The sequence below is a fragment of the Neoarius graeffei genome, chromosome 3 (assembly GCF_027579695.1).
Source record: "Neoarius graeffei isolate fNeoGra1 chromosome 3, fNeoGra1.pri, whole genome shotgun sequence".
NCBI classification, from domain to species: Eukaryota; Metazoa; Chordata; class Actinopteri; order Siluriformes; family Ariidae; genus Neoarius; species Neoarius graeffei.
In genome coordinates, this window is record NC_083571.1 from 93,735,811 (window position 1) to 93,758,034 (window position 22,224).

Genomic DNA, 22,224 nt, shown 5'->3' on the forward strand with positions numbered 1-22,224 from the left:
AAGAGTTGATACAAAGAGAAGATAGATGTGTGTGGTTTTGACCCATATTTTAAAAAGTCCGACTTTTCTGAAGATAAGACGCGTCTACCGACCATCAAGTACCCAGATATCGCATTCCATCTGATTTGGCAGCTGAAGAATCAAGTCCGACCTTGGACGAAACATAGCCCATTTTCTGAGTGGGTGCCCAGTCCGGATTGTTTCTATCATATAATTTTGCTGGCGCTCCTAGAAGCGAAATGGTAGCACACACGTTAAAGGAACAGTCCACCGTACTTCCATAATGAAGTATGCTCTTATCTGAATTGAGACGAGCTGCTCCGTACCTCTCCGAGCTTTGCGCGACCTCCCAGTCAGTCAGACGCGCCGTCACTCCTGTTAGCAATGTAGCTAGGCTCAGTATGGCCAATGGTATTTTTTGGGGCTGTAGTTAGATGCGACCAAACTCTTCCGCGTTTTTCCTGTTGACATAGGTTTATATGACCAGCGATATGAAACAAGTTCAGTTACACAAATTGAAACGTAGCGATTTTCTATGCTATGGAAAGTCCGCACTATAATGACAGGCGTACTAACAACTTCTGCGCGCTTCGGCAGCGCATTGATATCTGAGCTCCGTATCAATGCGCTGTCATTATAGTGCGGACTTTCCATAGCATAGAAAATCGCTACGTTTCAATTTGTGTAACAGAACTTGTTTCATATCACTGGTCGTATAAACCTATGTCAACAGGAAAAACGCGGAAGAGTTTGGTCGCATCTAACTACAGCCCCAAAAAATACCATTGGCCATACTGAGCCTAGCTACATTGCTAACAGGAGTGACGGCGCGTCTGACTGCGTCTGACTGACTGGGAGGTCGCGCAAAGCTCGGAGAGGTACGAAGCAGCTCGTCTCAATTCAGATAAGAGCATATTTCATTATGGAAGTACGGTGGACTGTTCCTTTAAAATAACAATGACCGAGTGAACCACGACAAAAGAATGCTCATTTTATAGCAAAATTCTAGCAACACGAAATAAAATTCCTCCATGATATTATCGAGAAAGCTTTTGAATCTCACCCGAGATAAAACAATTACTGCAAGCACGGGCCGTTTTGGTTTTAGCCTCTTAAGATCAGCCCTGCTGATGTTGTTCGGCCGTGCTCGTCTCCTCTCCGTACTAAGCTTCAGACTTTCCTCGCCCTCTTTCCGAATCACGGACGGAATTCTAAATAAATAAATAAAGAACGCGCCACGGTCACAAGTACTGTTGTGACCACAACCATATACAGCACAAAGATATGGTATAGCTAAAAGAACGCTTAAAGCAGTGGAAAAAACAAACAGAGTTGCGCGCGCGACTATGTTTTGTATGGAATGTCGCTTGACCCCGCATTTGTATATCCACCAACATGGCCGACATCTGGGTTTCTATTCTGCTTTGACATCACTTGCAAGTCAAGGATATGATCATACTCCAATAAGACACACGGTTTGTTTGATTTACAGGTTATTTGCTTCAACCTTACATTGTTTTATATGGAGTGCACACATTTCAACACTGTAGGTTTGCGAAAGCTATGTCGGTCACTAATCATGGGGTTTCTTTGTTCAAGTTTTCTTGAGCACTGAGGGCGGTCCCTTCCTGGTTGAGCAAAAGGCTGAGGAGACCTAAATCTTGGCGCCTGCTCATTAGGCCATACCACATCTCACCATGTGTCCAAGGGGGATTTTAACTTTACTTAGTATCCGTTTGTAGTCGGGGTTTATTTTTGTTGACCCCATGTGTGTTATTTGGTTTGGCCAAGCCACTATACAGGTTCCCTTTTGTCTCATTGTGTCAGGTCAGTTTTGTTCAGTGAACGTCATGTCAGATGTTGGTGTCTCGAGTTAAGTTATATTTTATTGATCTCTTTTTATAAGCCTAGTTAATTTTGGTCTTTGTAAACTAACATTTTTGGGTAAATAAAACCTGCCTTTTGAACCAAAAACTCCTGTGTATCCTCTTGCGTTGCTGTTTGGTCCCTTACAATGGGTGGGTATCAAACAAAAGACTGACTTTCTAATCGCATGCCAAGTGAGACATTAAAATGATAGACACCACATGAAGCTCTGGGACACAGCTCCAAGGGCATCCTCACAGCCACAGCTTTGTCCTTTCAGTCTACTATCCATTTAGCACTACATGCATTATTGAAAAAGGTAATCCCACTTTTATAGCTCACTAACCCACCACTGAAAAAGGACGGGCCATGGCAAAAAAGATCTGTGACTGACCTGACGCAAGCAGGACTCGGAGCTCTTCCTATTACCATTACTTCCTATTTCTATAATTACAAGCTAATCATTGACAGTGTCGTGGTAAACTAGGTTTCCAAAAATAGCTTTAAAAAAAAAAGATTAAATTGAGCTAAATAAATCAAAACAAGATGACATTCATCTCTATCCCCTGTCCTATATACCAACTACATTCCAAGTTTCAAGATATAGGAGTCACATTTTTCAAGTTCTGCTGCAGGAAACCAACCCTACCTCTTTACCCTGACCTCAGCAGCCCATGGCATAAACCCACCGGACCTTTGGGCCAGGTGAGCTAAAAATTAAAATTTCTCACATTTCTCAGTATCAAAAGGCACATATACATTACTTAATCAACACATATACCAACTTTCAAGACCATACCACTCATAGTTTTCAAGTTCTGCTCTGGAAACAAAACCTACCCCAAGACTAACCTGAGAGACTAAATATGTAGTGGAAGTTCATTATGTCTGATTATTTAAGTATTTTTAAGTTCGTTTCTTAGACAAGGATTTTAAGATCGTTACCTTGTTAACAGTTTCAGCGTGAATCTTCCGCCTTCCTCAGAACTGTCACCAGATGTTAGGCGGTAACGTGCCTTATCAGCTGATCAACATCTGGTGACAGTTCTGAGGAAGGCGGAAGATTCACGCTGAAACTGTTAACAAGGTAACGATCTTAAAATCCTTGTCTAAGAAACGAACTTAAATACCGAGAGACTAAAGGAGAACTGAAGTTATTTTTAAACTTGCTTTCGGGTCAGCCAAGATCAGATGGACCTTATAGTAGGGCTGGGCGATATGGCTGAAATCTGTATCACGATACAAGTGTTTCATATTGGTCGATATCGATAATTATTGAAACATTTTATGACCTATTTAAAATAAGGACCAGGAGGGAACAATACTAAATTCAAACATTTATTTTAAACTTAAACTTCCTCTGACAGCCAATAAGCAAGGAATGTCAACACGCATGTTCAACGTTACGATCACAACAAAAACTGAGCAATTATCAATAATAAAGTGCTTAAAAAACTCAAGTGTTATAAAAACATGAGCAAAGTGTTAAATGTAAACATAGCAAAACCTGCTATGTGAGAAGGACGGTCACATTTTTCATTTTTTACTGCAAGTTTAGTGCAAAAAAAGTTCACCCTCTGGTGAATAACATTTAAAAACATAAATAAAAATATGCAGTGCTTTATAAACATAAAAGAAATTGAGTGAAACTGAGGTAGACTTAGACTATTCTTAAACTATTCAAGTATATTTTCATTGAAGGTTTAATAAAATATAGTGTTTTGTAAACATAGAAGAAATTAAAGTAAAACTGAGGTAGACTTCAGACTTTACATCTGTAACATCTGACCTTACTGACTTTATCCACAGTTTCCTCGCTCGTTCCGGCACTCATCTTTCTTTTCTTGGCCACGCTGTTTCTGGAAAAAAAATAAACACGACCACGAGACAACGAGATGGCGCAACCAAACGCGATACTGTTACATGATTGGCTATCAGCGTGTCACTCCCTATGCGTTGCTAGGCACCAGAGGACGAGTGCCTTTGCTCATGCAACCAAGCTTGCTTCGCAACAACAGTTGATTGAAAGCGGACCTAAACCAGAGAGGGCTCTGGCTAACGCTTGTTTCTTGAAAAAAAAAAAATTCTATCGAAACGTTCTATCGAACGCATTTTCTATTGATATCGAGTATGTGTCAACATGCGTATCGCGATAATCATTTTATCACCCAGCCCTACCTTATAGGTTCCAAAATAACAAAAAACCCAAGGTTACCCAAAATGGTCAAAACTGTGATATTATGGGCTTGAACATATTGGGGTCCCATACCTAAAATTTCATGTAGCATTCTCTTTCCGTTTTGAAAATATACCTCATTTTATACATGCCCCATTCTGCTAGGTTGTTGACGTTACGGACACTACATTAAAAGGCCACTTTTGGCCGGCAATAGGGGAGGCCACTCAAACGAGGTTCAACTGCACATGAATAGCCGTCTCAAAAACAAAAGTGTTAAAAAGCACATTATGTAAAAAAAATGTGTTATTAACAAGCCAGGGCTGTATCTTGAATGGTCAAAATATGTCTTGGTAACATCTTGATTATAATAATTTAGTGTTCAAATAGTTGGCCTGTGGGGTCTTAATTCAATCAATTACAACTTTGAGAGAAGAATATGATTAATTTGCGTCATTCTCACATGAAGGTTTCATTTAAATTTGTCAAGAAGTCTCAATTAACTGGCTTTACCAAAATATCAATTTGGCGTTACGGACACTACACCCGTTACGGACACGACATATTGCAAATATATCTATTAATATAACAACTAAAGATGTATGAATATGTAACTAGAGCCCTACATGAGGCCAACAGGACCAATGCATGTCATAATCACCAAAAATGGTAAAAAAAAAAATTCTGCAGCATTCTGTTACAGCAAGACCGTTACGGACAGTACAGAAAACAACGGAAATGACGCGCAAAATCTTTGGCATGTGAATTTTGCAAACATATGCCCCCAGCAACAAGGTTTTTGTATCAAATCATATCACATACTACATAAAATGTCTGTATTTAATTTAAAGTGTTTATTAAAATGCATTAAATAAGATTTCTCAGGCCATTTTCAACTTTGCAGTGACAAAGAAAACAAATTAGGTTCAGCACCCCCCATTGACAAAACTATTGTGAAAGATTTCATTTTTATCGGAATTCCGTGATTCAGCTGTCAATTTGTTCCTCAAAAATCTGCTGATTTACTAAAACAGTTAGTGTTTGACAAATTATTGCCAAGTTTAAGCAGCAATGATGCATTCTGGGGTATTAAATCAAATGAACATGTGTTACATGGTGAAAATGTGCAATATGAAGAGTTTGTCTGATAAAAAAAAAAAAAACCAAACATGGATTCAGTGGTGGTAAATTATGATCTGGCTTTGAAATGTCATACATTGGCAATGATAGTCTACCATTACAACATATGAAATAGTTTAATAAACATAAATAGAAGGCTGTTACATATAGGGTTACATGATCTCAAACAAGTAGGTACATCTGATTGTGGCTGACCTGTTTATTTCTTAATTAACGTGTTATTCAATTACGTTTTCGGTTTTAGTAACCTTATATCGCGACTCGTATTGGCAACTAATTGCAATTAAATATTATACTTATCGACCTATTCGGTTTTTAGCCATGTTGAATTTAGTTCGTTTGGTCCACAACAGGCGTCGCTTATCCGCACAATCAAGAGACTTCGAAACGCAAAGTGTCAGTGCCGCCATTTTAAAAACTGTTTTCCAAACGAAATATTGCACAAAAACGAGTTTAAATGACGATTACTGCCTACTTTTTTCAAACTTTCCTGATTGCTATCAAAACAAACAAAACTTCCGGCTTGATTACATCAGCATTCGAAAGGGGGCGCACGCGTCTTTTGACAACGTTGGCAGATGTTGGTCACTTTGATTTCCGCTGTACGTTTTACTTCCGTCCTACGATGTCTCGCACAGGTCTCAACGAATCTCGTTTACGGCCATTGCTTTGACACATGGACTGATATATTACATACCATATTTCAAACACTCATAACTTGCCATTGCAGTGACAAAATAGCTATCAACAATGCATTCCTATATTTAATAAAATGAGAAATAGAATTTTGATTAAAAAAAATAAATTGCCTTCAGTTCTCAAGTCTGAAATAGTTTCCATCGACACTACCTTGTTAACATGTATACCAAGTTTCAAATCCGTATCATGAGTTTTGGATATGCGCGCCGGAAATGAGCATTGCTCTTAGAAACCAAGTCAAAATCTTTTTTTTTTTTTTTAAATGTAAAAATTTGAAAAGTACTTTCTATCAAAAATCCAAAATAGCAAAAGGCACGTTCACATGTTGCTTGATATGTAGACAAAAAGCTTCACGAAGATATCTTCAGTAGTTTTAAAGATATGGCCCAGAAACGAAAACGTGACCAGACGGACGGAACCCGTTTCTATACCCCGATCAAACAAAGAACTGAATCTCATCTAGTTTTAAAGTCACCTGGAACTTTACTGGATGTGCTTTTGCAGGAAAACTAACTTCAGAGCAGGTCAAAGTGTCAAAACCGCTGCAGTTTTTTTAAAAGCTGCTATTAGAAACTGAACCATCTGAATAGTACAGACGTGTCAGTGACGGCAAACACTGTCCAGAGCTCCGATCCTGTGTCTGCATGTCAAATTGCAGACCACAACCTAAAACTTTAAAGCGTTTACTACAAACACCTACTCATCTAGATCAAAAAGAAACGTCTCGGTGAGGTAGGAAAGGTTTGTTGAATTCAAAACACATGTAATTAGAATGATACAGCCAAAGAACATCAACAAGCAGACTATGTAAATCTATGATTTGACAGTTCATTTTTTCCATAAATGTGTTTACACAAAATCAATTCTGTTAGGGACAGCACACAACGGCGTGCTATTGTGGGTGGATCATTTTCAACTAACTGTACAGTCTGGAGTGTGTTATTCTACTTACACCACAGCGATTTACCAAAGATTACAATGTTTAGTTTATTCATGACAGACACACATTCCAAGAAATTATAGTTAAGATTTAATGTTACGGGACATCAACAAGACAAGTAAATTCCAGTTATCGCTCATATTAAAGCAACGATAAGCAGTCGTTCCTTCACCAACATTCCCTTTTCTCGCTCATGAAGTTGGAGACAAAAAAAAAACCACACCACACATTTTTCTGAGAAACTCCTAAACCTTCAGGGATGCAAACGGCGCGCCTTTTGGCGGATGCCGCCTTTTTCACGGCTGAATCACGCAGATCCGATTTTTTTTGGGGGGGGCATTGGACTGTCTGATTATAATTTCAAAGTAAATTCTGTAATAAAATTACTAAATAAGCAAATGCCGTTACAGTCCATGAAACATAGGAAGTATGAGAAGAAAACAGTAAATCAGAAAGCTGCGCACGTTTGCGCAGCTTTCGCGCAAACGTGCGCAGCTTTCTGATTTACTGTTTTCTTCTCATACTTATACTTCCTGTTTCATGGACTGTAACGGCATTTGCTTATATACAGAATTTACTTTGATGAAATTATAATCAGGCACTCCAACGCCCCCCCTAAAAAAATAAATAAATAAAATAAATAAATAAATAAAATTGGATCTGCGCGATTCAGCCGTGAAAAAGGCGGCATCCGCCAAAAGGCACGCCATTTGCATCCCTGAACCTTGAATACTTTCCGGTGCTGTACAACTTTGCAAAGCACGGTGACTGTTACAAAGTGCTGACACCCGACACTCCTTCCATAAAATGTTAAATAAATGTCCTCAGACCAAAATATATATATATATATATATATATATATATATATATATATATATATATATATATATATATATATATATATATATATTTTTTTTTTTTTTTTTTAAATCGGCAACCGCTTCACATCAACGTTTTATCTGTTAAACAAAATATTCTCCCCCCCAACCCCACATATTAGTTTTAGATTATGCAGCACATTCGCAATACAAGTGTATGAGCTGTTACTATAGAAACAATAACATCTTAGAACAAGTGCTCTGATACAAACTTATTGTTCATGTTACAGCTGGAACTACTGTCCAAACCATGCTGTTATATAAAAATGAGACCATCAATGACGGCGTCGTTTACTCTGGCCCTGCCTAGTCCAGGAGAAACGATCTAAAGTGAGCCACCTCGCACAATAAATGTTGCAAGCTATATACACCCTAGGAATACCGACCTATTTGCCAGAAAAAAATCTAAAATGACAAGGAATTGACCGAGAAGAAGCAATTTTTGTTGAACTGCTCATAACTTGGTTAATAATTGTAATTAGGCAAATCTGGGCAAATCCGCCTAGGTGCCCCTACCTTCATGCCAGAAAGAATCAAAATTGGTGAAGAATTGAGGGAGAAGTACTGATGTGTGGAAACTGCTCGTTAGGGCTTAATTACTCCATATCTTCATTATTAATTGCATGTATGCAAATTTGGGTAGAAGCCATATGCACCCCAGGCAGACCTACCTTCCTGCCAAAAAGAATTTAAAAATAATAAATCAGTGAAGAATTGAGAGAGAAAAAGCAATTTTCGTGAAATGTGGACGACACACGATGGGTTAAGCTCATTGCCTGTCGGCCAGATGAGCCAATAACGCACACCTACCGGCCAATCAGATTCAAGAATTCAGTCATGCAATAGTACAAATAATCAAATAGTGAAACGCTCATTTTAACTTATTTACACTAAGGGTTTTTTTTTTTTAACACTCCTGAATGACGAACCATATAGAGTACATTTTTTAAAAATGTGTCAGTTGATTGAGGCTTTTTAAAACTAAATGGACTTTCGATTTCATAAAATCGGTGAAATTTAGTTCCCTCTGAAATTTGGCTATTTGTGATACATGTTTATTTCTGCAATAGCTTTAAAAAAAAACAAAAAAAAAAAACAACACCACTAGCCCATTCTGTGGCTGGGACGTTATTTAATTTGAGGAGATTCCTGAGCAAATAATGTGCATGAAGTCACTCGCTTTGCGCAGTCAGAGCAGACAGAGGAAGTCTGCATGCGCAGGTTTACCTTCTTCTTCTGTGTTTTACGGCAGCTGGCATCCACAGTGTTGCATTACTGCCATCTACAGGTTTACCTTGACCGTGCACTGACAGTTCCATCATTCTGTCGCTAAACGAACAGCTGATCACACCGAGGTGCTCGCTGACATTTATTAGTTCGGTCCTGCATTTCCTTTCCTTCGCAACATAACTTCTTTTCTTCCCGCCTTCTGTTAACGTAGGTCAATCTTTCACGTTTCATTCGCACACTCGCGTCCTCCATTTTTCTCTCCTGTTTCAAATTTGTATCCCACAATGCCTGGCGTGAACGGGGAAAGCTCACCACGTGATGCATGACATAGTATCTTGTATTGCATCATGGTGAAGCAGGGAAAAAAAAAAAAAGAATTTAGGGCCACATGGCCTTAAATTCATTAATTGTCCTATTTTTAAAAAACTAATAAAATTGGAAGTCTGTGATTCGAATTCAGTAGCTTTCACTCCACTAAACAAAAATAATTGGGTGCCGGGGAAAATTCTTTTTCTGACCCACACTTGAAAAATCTGAAAGGCAGTACAGCTTTAAAGTCAAGTTAAAGCAACATGCTGTTATATTTCTGCCTGTGTTTAGGGTTTGTTTGTTTTTTTGCGCAGTAACCTATAACCAAGCATTTTAAAGCAAACTGGCACATGTTCTGCTTCAAACAAGTTCTGAATACAATTTAAAAGCCTTGAATCATGTAGGAGGCTGTAATTTACCATTCGAGTGTTTGGTTCTGCATCACCTTTCTTAGATGAGGCCACAGTTTTATTAAAAAAAAAAAAAAAGTTTATAAACTAACTCCAGTTTCCACAAGGCCATAAACAAAACAGATCCAGAAACCATGAAAACAGACTCCCCAACTGCCTCACCCTAGAAAACAAGGCCCTGGTTTTCATCTCGGCTTGAGCAGAAAGAACAGCTCCAGCTTCATGCTGCTTCCACTGCACCCATGCCAATACACACAACGGGTGGTGACTGGTAATTGCCCTTCTTTTTCTGCTAGCACAACAAGAGCAAGTGTAAAGGATCGCGTGTGGATTTTTTCCCCTATTTTAGGTCATCACCGTGATTTTGTATGCTGGCCAAAAATCATCCTCCTATTAGAAACGAACTGGATATTACAATTTACACGATATTATTTACTCAAAGTTGCTCCATTAACTCATTTTGGCCCGTTTGTGAAAGAACGTACAACTTACTTTTACGCTACGTTCACACTGCAAGGCTTAATGCTCAATTCCGATTTTTTTGTGAAATCCGATTTTTTTGTGAGATCGTTCACATTAACAAATATATGCGACTTGTATGTGATCCTCAGTATGAACGAAAAGCGACCTAAAAGTGTTCCGCATGCGCATTGCAGGATACGACGACGTCACACGCAGTGAGCATGGCCAGTGTTTACGGAAGTAAAACCGCCCGGTTGCGGTATGACCCATCCAATCTAGCTTGAATAGCTGTATCCCCCCAAATGGAAATCAGCTCCCTAACCTCTGCGTCCTTCCATTGAGAAGATTCTGAACCTTCACAGCCAGAAGCGTCCCTCGCATTGATGTCATGCGCAGGGGCGCAGATACGTTTTTTGAACTGGGAGGGACAAAAAAACTGGGGGGGGGGGGACAAAGCTGCCAGCAAACCAACCCCAACCCCGATATGCCTGTCAAACTTGTTAGTAACCATAGCAACCAAGCTCGAGCTCGCAACCTGTGCAGTCTGCGCAGCTCAACCAACCGAATATCAGTCTTTGTTTTATGCGAGTTGTTGCAACTATGTATACACTGCTGTGCACCTCAATAAACCGAATGGTAATTAGTCTTTTGATTTTTCCGTGAGGTTTGCCTTATACAAAGAAAGGCAGCATAGACGTTTTTTCCTCCCTATAAGTGGGGGGGACCGAACGAGGTGAATTTAAATCTGGGTGGGACAAGTCCCCCCCTCTATCTGCGCCCGTGATTATGCGCCATGTTGTTGTAACTTTGAGAGACCCGCCGCCTACTTCAGCACAGAATAGTGACGTTTGTGGCTTGTTGATGACGTGCAAGTCGGATGAATGCGACCTGGCGGTTCAGACTGAAGTCGCATATGAAAAGAGCGGATAGGGATCGGAATTAGGACCACATATCCAAACGGCCTGGGTCGGATTTGGGAAAAAAAAAAAAAATCGGATCTGTGTTGTTCATATTGTCAATAAAAGATCGAATACAGGTCACATATGGGCGAAAAGATCGGATTTGAGTCACTTCAGCCTGCAGTGTGAACGTAGCCTTAGATGCACCAGCCAAAAATACATTTTAGAAAAGTGCATATCCTGGACCAAATTCGTTTTTTTTTTTTTAAATATGAAAAGTACGTCCCTTTACACACTCATCCAGACGGGTAATTTTGCACAAGGCCATCTGTCGACAGCAGAAAAAAATAAAATACAACGCGTCTGGAAAAATCCCAACGGAGTCTGGAGCCAGATTCGTAACGTCACCTGCGGAAGCGCCAGCAGGCTGCGCGAGCTTGTACGGTTTCAGTGCACAGCCTGTGTAGACCAAGTTTAGCAGCTCGCGATTTTGCATTGAAATATGGAATTGTCACGTGAGCACAATGTTCAACCTTTGGCTGAAGAATGTAATGTTGCTACACCCTCCTACGATACAGCTGTTAACCATTTTAATAATTACGTGATAACGTTGAAATTTGCAGAAAACCACCAGGTTGTTTTCTCAAACAAACCAGCGCTGACGTAGGATTCAGAGGGAGGCGTCCCGCACGCGACGTCATGAAAATCAATGTTTGCCGGGAAATCCAAATGCCAAGTTTTTTCAGAGGCGGACCAATTCACCTCAAATGGCTTGAGTTCAACTGAATTTTTCTGGTATTGCGCAAGGAAAAAAATTTGCACAAAATGTGACAGATATTTAACCAAAGTTTAATATAAAATAGGAGAATTGCATTGATCTTGCTCCTGAATTTACCCATGATATGCACTTTAAAGGTTTATATCGGACCTTCTGTACAGAGGAGTTGCAAAAGTAGTCACAAATTTGCTTACATTTAAGCAGTGACCAACAAATCATGCAGAAGTGTGTATACTGAATATTTAAGATTTTGAACACTCATTTCAATTTTTTTTTTGGGGTGGGGTGGGTGGGGGGTGTGTGTGTCAATTTGTCTCCGACTTTTAGCCGCCAGATGTAGCCAAATTTTCTATTCCATTTTAAGAAATTAATTCATTATTTTAATCAACCCTATTGTATAAAGGCTTGCCAATTTGTAGGCCTCCGCCCACCATCCTCCATATCCACAATTCTGTGATTGTGTGCGCGAACATGCATATTCCAGTCTTTGAACTTGGCTGGTAGCACACCATATCGGCCTTGTGAATTTATTTAGGTCACTAGTCCGACGGGCTGGTGCGAAAATAGTCTCCTAGTATAATAATTTGTTCCTGAGCGTAAAATACTTCTGAAAATGCAAATCAATTACAAAAATCAGTATTATTTTTGTCAAAACAAAACTTGACGATCTACTTTGGAAAAGCCAACTGCACTAAACATAGTCACATACATGATGCACTCATGTTTTCCTGGCTGTTTCCACTATTAGAGTCAACCTTTGACATTCCTATTTTTAACCTCATGCGTGATTGATTGGTTCACGGTTAACTCTTTGACCAATGTTAAATTTTTCCGAAAGACTGCGTGTCTTTTTCGTGCCGTATGAATATTGCCGAACTCTGACTTTACTCACTGGCCTCGACTATTTGTACCGGAGAAGTCCAAAGATGAAGAAACAGCTGAAATGTGCATTTAAAGGTTTGAAGATAATGTGGATTCTTCCTACCCGCACCGGAGGCATAAAATGGCTGCCCTGCATGGAGAGGTCACCTAATACGTTTGTTAGTGGATATTGTGCCATCAGGGCTCAACTGGAAAATGCTTCGCACATCAAACGCCAAGGCAGAAGGACTAGCTAAATTAGCCTCTGACGGTGACGTCATCGTGTTCTTGTTACTTTTGAAGGCAAGTAAATAAACAGTCATGAATTTCAACAATAATCTTAATGATTCGAAGTGACCATTATGAATATTAATGCAAGGGGAAATTATAGTTCGTAATTTATTCTCATCTCATTATCTCTAGCCGCTTTATCCTGTTCTACAGGGTCGCAGGCAAGCTGGAGCCTATCCCAGCTGATTACGGGCGAAAGGCGGGGTACACCCTGGACAAGTCGCCAGGTCATCACAGGGCTGACACATAGACACAGACAACCATTCACACTCACATTCACACCTACGGTCAATTTAGAGTCACCAGTTAACCTAACCTGCATGTCTTTGGACTGTGGGGGAAACCGGAGCACCCGGAGGAAACCCACGCGGACAACATGCAAACTCCGCACAGAAAGGCCCTCATCGGCCACGGGGCTCGAACCCGGACCTTCTTGCTGTGAGGCGACAGCGCTAACCACTACACCACCGTGCCGCCTCGTAATTTATTATTAAAACAAAAAATATATACATTTTGCACGAAAGTCAACCTGTGTTTTATGATTTTGTTTTAGTTGATGGATGATCATGCCGCAGGCCAGAACCTACCTGACTTTGATGGATATTCATCAGATGAATTGGACAACGGAATGAGTGAGGATTTTGTGAAGGACATGCTCACTAGATACTTATGAACACTGTCAAACAATCCTTTGACACAAATGAAAGACAAGAGTGCTCTGAGAGCACAATATCTCCCACTGGCAACTATGCCATAACTTTGGTAAAATGCAACCGAATTGAACGAAATTAGAATACGAGTAGTATTGACATAGAATAAAGAATCATGCCAAGTTTCGTGAAATTCCTCCAAAAATCCTGAGAGGAGTTGATTTCAGAAGGCGAGTACCCTTCCCAGGACGGATGGACTGATGGAAGGAAATCGCCAGGACATAATCCCCCTTCGGACCTTTTGGTCAGCGGGGGATAATAAAAATTGTGAGGGAAGTTGATTTCAGAAAGCAAGCACACCTTGATGAAATTGCCAAAGTACAGGTCTGTTAATAATCAAGGGCATAACTGGTAAAATTCGCCCAAATTAGACGAAATTACAATATGCGCATTAAGCCTAGGTCACAACCGGACGTACAAATTTTTGGTGTTTCCCAAATCGCTGCATTTTTTTTTGTTCATGGAGAAAGACGCACATTGGCCGTAAGTTCGTCTTGCAACCTGAAAAAAAAAAACGTAAGCGCCCGTAGAGTGTGTTTGAGATGACAAAGAACCTCTGCGGCCAGTCTACGGCTCGAAAATCAGCACATCACACGTGCGCCCTCCGTGCGTTTCTTGCACGTAGACCGGCCGTAGGAGCACGTACGGCTGGTTGTGACCTAGGCTTTACCGACATAATGCCTTTTGCCAAGTTTGGTGAAATTCCTCCGCAAATTGTGAGCGGAGTTGATTTCAGAAGGAAAACACACTCATGAAATTGTCAAAGTATAACTTTGTTAATCAAGGGCTGTAACTGGTAAAATGTGATTGAATTTGACAAAATTACAATATGCGTATTGCCGACATATAACAAAGAACCCTGCCAAGTTTCATGAAATTCCTCAAAAAAATTGCGAGAGAAGTCGATTTCAGAAGGCGAGTACCCTTCCTGGGACGGACAGACGGAAATCGCCACGACAATCCCCCTTCGGGCCTTTCGGCACAGCGGTGGATTTTAAAAAAAGCGTACCGATTTAACAACAGCTGGCGTTTGTTCAATTATATCAATGTTAAAAATAACATTTGTATCGACAGGTAAAGCTATACAAGGTCATAAGTTTACAAATGACTGATGACCGGTTCGGGCTACTAAAAGTTAACTCGGGCTAGTAAATTCTGGTCTGTTGGTAGTCCGACTGGCTAGTATGCTGAAAAGTTTTTTGTGAAGACTGGTATTCAAGAAGTAGAAAGAATACGTAGTGTTGCCAGTTTCAGTTATCAGCTGAAACGGTAGGAAAAAAAAATCTAATTTTAAGTTAAGTTTCATCTTCTGTAGTATTTGATTTCATGCTTACTTGGTTGGTTATTTGTTGTTGGGTTGGTTTTTTACATAAATTAGTTTTAGATTTTTAGACTACCCCCCCCCCCCACACACACACACACTTAACTAGCCTGGCAAGCCAGACTAAATGTGAATATTTAGTCTGGTCTCGCTCGTAGACATTTCCGAAGGGTGTAGGAGGAACAACCCGCTGTCTTTCAAACTGTATCTGTGCGTATAGGCCAACGCTCTGACCAATCAGCGCAACAGTGACTGTGACGTAGTCAGAGCGACAGAAAGTAGTGGGGGAGGCCTTGAAATAAATAATTTTTCAAAACACGTATTAATTAATAAACATGTTCTAGATATTAAGAAGTTTGGAGATAATGACCACAAGTTTGGAGTCTGTACCACATACTTAATACACTTTTTTTTCCAAGGGTTTTTCAAGGGTTTGCTTAAACTGGTTGAGAGTTTTTATTTTTATTTAGTGATGTTTGGTGAAATAATTTCCCTTAAATTTAAAATAACGGGAAAATAAGAAACAATCAAAAAGTAATGTTTCAAAGCTGTTTATTAATTCTTCGTACTGCACAAACTAGCCCCATCCTTTTGGCTACGAGCAGAGCCAGCTGGTAGATCAGACTTTTGCCATAGCCGGTCGGCAAAACAGCGAAAACGTCCTTCTTGAAAAGGAATGAGCGGAGAGCCTCTTCCTGCTCATGTTTCAACGAAAACTCCAAGTCTAATTCTTCTAAAACTGATTCCAAAGCGGAGTCAAACGAGCGCTGTTCAATAGCCGTAGCCATCTTTCCTGCTGTGCTTTCTCCAGCGTCGCGCAGCTTTGTCGTCACTCCTGCAAAAGCCCGCCCAAAGAATCCAAACAAAAACCTTGCGTTGTGATTGGCGGGCACAATTTGATGCCCGGGGTGTTTTGTTGATATGGTGCGAGGCTAGACCCACTCGTAGGCAAAAATATTTTTGGCCGCTAGGCGGGTGGGTCTAGTTTACTAGGCTAACATTTAACAATAATTAAAAAAAAAAAAAACCACTTATAAACTCTCATATGTTAAGTACAAGTTTACGTGTTATACCGTTCATTCTTTTGACTCAACATGCATCAACACGGCACCTTGGCAATAAAAGTGTCTTGTCTTAACTTGTCAAAACAGATGTGAGCTGTTCAAGCTCCCCTTACTGTAATCTACTCCACACCAGGAAGGAAGGAAAAGCATGCCCTTGATTATCCAGGAAGTGTGAGAGACCATCAAGAAAAGATCATGTGCACAGGAAGTGTGCTATTTGGAGTGCAATGTCTTCCATCTCCCCCTGGAGTTTTTACTGCAGCGTGCACACATTCTGCGAGCAAAGCACACCAGTGACGACTCATCCACATCCAAATGGAGCCAACTTTCGTCAAAGCGTGCAAACATGCTGCTCAAATGAGCACATTCGCAGCCAAACTGTTTAAAACAGAAAGCAGGGGAAGAAGTGAAAAATAACTAAAATGAACCCTGAAAATTCTCAGACGGCAGGAATTTTGGCTGCGTTTCTGCTACACATTCCACACATGCTGCACCTGGATGAAAAGTTTCTGCTGGAAATGACTGGGGGGAGGAAACGAACCACACTGGTGTCCATGCTGTACATTTCAACAGAGGACCAGAAGTGCTGAATAGACGGCACGGGTCAACATCCAGCCATCTTTCCTTCCTCAAACAGGTCTTTCAAGACTGCTAAAGTCTTAATCACTAAAACGTACACCATCATCGAGCATGAAAGGATGTCATACAATAATACTTATTTCACAGCCTTTCAGGTTTTACTCGACTTCAACAGTGATGCCCTGGAAGGCGAATAAAACCCACTTATTGCATACCTGAGATATGGCAGGTGGCGAGCTAGCTCAGACGCTAACTAAAGTCTATAAAGTCAGGAAACTTCACCTTCACTTTACTCTCAGGTGACTTGCCTGAAAATGTCCAGTTAGGGCAAGAATATTAAAAAAAGTGGACACCAACTGGAACTGTTACAAACTTTCCTGGAAGAGGACCCAAGTTTATTTTGCCCCCACGTTCAGTGAGTAATGCCGCTTTTCCACTACCAACGCGGCTGAGTTGGGCTGAGTCGAGCTGAGTGGGGCTGTTGGAGTTGCATTTCGACTACAACCGCGCTGAACCGTGCTGGCTGGAAGTGGGTGGACACATTGGGTGGAGTTAGCGAAAGTGGGTGGACGTCAGGTGATGTCGCAAACAGTGACATCAGTGACTTTTTAAGCGGTAGTCTCACGACCCGGAGAGTAAACAATAAACATGGAGTTGTTAGTGTTGCTGGTCTTGGTGCTGTGGCTTGTTGTCACCGACAACGCCAACAGATACTGGCAAGAGCGTATAGATGAGGCGAGGCGCATAAGGCTTCAGAAATTCTCGTAATTCTTCTTCTTCCGGGTTTACGGTGTTTACAGATCCCAGCGTGCTCGCGGGGCGTGTGTGGGCATGTGAGGACACTCCTCCTCACCAATCAGTGCACAGGGGAGTGTCTGCTCACACCCCTAGCCCCACTCGGCTCGGTTTGGCTCGCTTCAGCCCTACTCCAAAACGGTGCGAGTTTTGGGTGCTGAGCAGGGCTGAAGCGAGCTGAGTCGCGCCGCTCTGAGGTAGTCGAAACGCGAGCCGTGTCAGGCTGAAGTGAGCTGAAAAAGGGTAGTGGAAAAGGGCCATATGATGGTAAGAAAGGCCCAAAACAAATAATCCCCCAAGGATCACGATTGGTGAATTACAACAAAAAGTAAAACCTTGGGGTTTCCAAGTCTCCAAAACCACCATCAGATGCCACCTCCATGCCAACAGATTACTTAGAAGATCTGTCAGCAAAAAGCCTTTGTCAGTTAACCACAAACGCAAGCACCTCAAGCTTGCGAAATGCTACTACAACTCTGACCAGAACCATGTTCTATGGTCTGATGAAACAAAAATTGAGCTTTTTGATAAAACCCAGTGTGTTTGCTGTAAAAAAGGAGGATGGCTATAATGAAAAGAACCCGATCCCAACTGTAAAACATGCTAGAGGTTCTGTGATGTTGTGGGGCTGTTTTCTCCTCCAAAGGCCCTGGAAACCTTGTTAGGGTACATGGCATCATGGACTCCATGAAATACCAGGACATTTAAAATGAGAATCTGGCTCCTCTGCCAGGAAACTAAAACCGGGTCGTCACTGGATCTTCCAGCAGCACAATGATCTGAAGCATATGCCCAAATCAACACAGAAATGATGAAGTGACCATAGAATCAAGCTGAATCAAGACCAAAACCCTGTTGAAAACCAGGGCTGAGGACCCTGGATGATCTGGAGAGATTGCAGAAAGAGGAATGGTCTCAGATGGCCTGCTCTGTATCTCAAACCTTATAAAATGTTAGAGAAGAAACTCAGTGCTGTTTTACTGGCAAAGGAAGGTTATACAAAGTATTAAATGCAGGAGTGTTTATATTGAAAGTTTGCCCTACCCCCCAAAATAGTATTAAACATCATTCTTATTACGCGGTCAACGCAACTTTGTAATACACAGCACTCTCTACAATTAAAACGTCCCAGCATTTCATGGAGTCCATGATGCCAGGTACCCCAACAAGGTTTCCAGGGCCTTTGGAGGAGAAAACAGCCCCATATCATCACAGAACCTCCACCAAGTTTTACAGTTGGGATCGAGTTCTTTTCATTATAGCCATCCTTCTTTTAAAGCTTAATTAAAGGCTAGATTTTTCTGTCCCCCCAGTGTGAGATGAAACTACTTCACCAAAAGGTGGATTTTTTTTTTCTAACCCTTTTTACTAATCTTTACCAGGGGTGCCAGTAATTGTAGAGAGCACTGTGTATCACAAAGTTGCATTGACAGCATAATAAGAGCGATGTTGGGCAAACTAACACACAAAGCTACCCATCTGCTGATTTGTCCTCCATGACACATGAAAGCTATAACCTTTTGTTTAAAACAAAATTACCATTCTGTCATCTGTACGTTTTCAAACTTTGTGCTTCGTACATTATAGAAGCATATAGGAAACCTGTAAAATGCTGCACACTCATCTCATCTCATTATCTCAAGCCGCTTTATCCTTCTACAGGGTCACAGGCAAGCTGGAGCCTATCCCAGCTGACTACGGGCGAAAGGCGGGGTACACCCTGGACAAGTCGCCAGGTCATCACAGGGCTGACACATAGACACAGACAACCATTCACACTCACATTCACACCTACGCTCAATTTAGAGTCACCAGTTAACCTAACCTGCATGTCTTTGGACTGTGGGGGAAACCGGAGCACCCGGAGGAAACCCACGCGGACACGGGGAGAACATGCAAACTCCACACAGAAAGGCCCTCGCCGGCCCCGGGGCTCAAACCCAGGACCTTCTTGCTGTGAGGCGATAGCGCTAACCACTACACCACCGTGCCGCCCATGCTGCACACTATTAGGGATTTTGGATTCATCCAAATTAAAAAGCATCTGTGTACAGTGGTGCTTAAAAAAAAGTTTGTGAACCCTTTAGAATTTTGTATATTTCTGCATGAATATGGCCTAAAATATCAGATTTTCACACAAGTCCTAAAAGTAGATAAAGAGAACCCAGTTAAACAAATTAGACAAAAATATTATACTTGGTCATTTACCTATTTATTGAGGAAAATGATCCAATATTACATATCTGTGAGTGGCAAAAGTATGTGAACCTCTAGGATTAGCAGTTAATTTGAAGGTGAAATTAGAGTCAGGTGTTTTCAATCAGTGGGATGACAATCAGATGTGAGTGGGCACCGTTTTATTTTAAGAACAGGGATCTATCAAAGTCTGATCTTCACGACATGTTTGTGGAAGTGTATCATGGCACGAGCAAAGGAGATTTCTGAGGACCTCAGAAAAAGCGTTGTTGATGCTCATAAGGCTGGAAAAGGTTACAAAACCATCTCTAAAGAGTTTGGACTCCATCAAGCCACAGTCAGACAGATGGAGGAAATTCACAATCACCATGACCCTCCCCAGGAGTGGTCGACCAACAAAGATCACTCCAAGAGCAAGACGTGTAATAGTCGTCGAGGTCGCAAAGGACCTCAGGGTAACTTCTAAGCAACTGAAGGCCTCTCTCACATTGGCTAATGTTAACATTCATGAGTCCACCATCAGGAGAACACTGAACAACAATGGTGTGCATGGCAGGGTTGCAAGGAGAAAGCCACTGCTCTCCAAAAAGAACATTGCCGCTTGTCTGCAGTTTGCTAAAGATCACGTGGACAAGCCAGAAAGCTATTGGAAAAATGTTTTGTGGATGGATGAGACCAAAATAGAACTTTTTGGTTTAAAATGAGAAACGTTATGTTTGGACAAAGGAGAACACTGCATTCCAGCATAAGAACCTCATCCCATCTGTGAAACATGGTGGTGGTAGTATCATGGTTTGGGCCTGTTTTGCTGCATCTGGGCCAGGACGGCTTGCCATCATTGATGGAACAATGAATTCTGAATTATACCAGCGAATTCTAAAGGAAAATGTCAGGACAGCTGTCCATGAACAATCTCAAGAGAAGGTGGGTCATGCAGCAAGACAACGACCCTAAGCACACAAGTCGTTCTACCAAAGAATGGTTAAAGAAGAATAAAGTTAATGTTTTGGAATGGCCAAGTCAAAGTCCTGACCTTAATCCAATCAAAATGTTGTGGAAGGACCTGAAGTGAGCAGTTCATGTGAGGAAACCCACCAACATCCCAGAGTTGAAGCTGTTCTATAGACCCTTTTCAGTCACGTGACCTTCGTAAACGCGACCACCATTTTGGACATGTAGCAGACTTCGGCTCGAATTGGTTTGAATGCGAGGAAGGCGACAAACGGAGAACATACAAGAAAAAGGAGCGAGATGCAGAAAACACCTTCGCTATCCAGCGACGTAGGGCATTTACAGGGCGAGCAGAGGGAGAAATAACAACAGTAACGACACATTAGCAACGCCGTACAGAAATAACGGTTTATGACACAGACCCTTTCGGTTCTCGCTCATCTAGCTGCTACAATGACTGCTTAGACTGCAACAATAATACCTAACACACATTTAAGTATCCGTCGTAAAGACGTGAAACTCGTCGAGTGACGAGTGTGTTCATTGATAAGCTAACACAATCTAAAAGTAGACATACCATCACACTGCCCTGGCGCTGTGTACAGTTTACCTTCTATGGTTTGTGCACTCGCTATTTGCCATTACTTTCTCCAACAGTTGTGACAGATTACAGGGAACAACCTGGATTTAAGAGACAAATACATGTTCCTCTTGTTTTGAACACTTATTTGTAGGCAGTGCTTTAATTTGTAAAGTGGGAGGTCCCGGAGCGCAGAGGATGAGCGGCTCCGGAGCGGAAAAAAAGGGGGCGGGGCGCTGCGCTTCTGGGCATGTTTTGTAATAACACTGCAAATTAAGTTCATCTGCAGATATTTTGTGGATGTCGTTTCATGAGAGAAATCACCAACAAGGCAGATATCAAAATCAGACATTAACACTAAATAAACTTGCATTTTTTAATTTAATTTTTTTTTTTTTTTTGTTACATAGTCAAAAGAGGTGTCGGATCACCGGATCCAGTGTAAATAGCTGCCGGAGCCAACGCCCGAGGTTCCGGAGCGCGCTCCAGCTTCCTCCCCCTCAAATTAAGCGCTGTTTGTAGGACACTGCCCAGGGCTCGAAATTAACTTTTTTTCTTTGTGTCCCCCAGTGGTCCCGAATTCTGTGTTGTATTGTCCCGAATGGAAGCAATAGTGTCCCCATTTTTTTCCTCTCTGAAATAGCCAGTGGTTAATATTATCATATGAAGTCTCATCTCATCTCATTATCTCTAGCCGCTTTATCCTTCTACAGGGTCGCAGGCAAGCCGGAGCCCATCCCAGCTGACCACGGGCGAAAGGCGGGGTACACCCTGGACAAGTCGCCAGGTCATCATAGGGCTGACACATAAACACAGACAACCATTCACACTCACACCTACGGTCAATTTAGAGTCACCAGTTAACCTAACCTGCATGTCTTTGGACTGTGGGGGAAACCGGAGCACCCGGAGGAAACCCACGCGGACATGGGGAGAACATGCAAACTCCACACAGAAAGGCCCTCGCCGGCCCCGGGGCTCGAACCCAGGACCTTCTTGCTGTGAGGCGACAGCGCTAACCACTACACCACCGTGCCGCCCATCATATGAAGTTACTATTATATTTGTAACTATGCGATTTTGAACCCT

At 41.5% G+C, this 22,224-nt stretch overlaps 1 protein-coding gene across 2 annotated transcripts in view; it reads right to left on the minus strand.

The window, feature by feature from the left end:
• Window positions 1-22,224, minus strand: part of snx17 (sorting nexin 17) — an 80,730-nt gene that overhangs the window by 52,506 nt on the left and 6,000 nt on the right. The window lies entirely within an intron of this gene.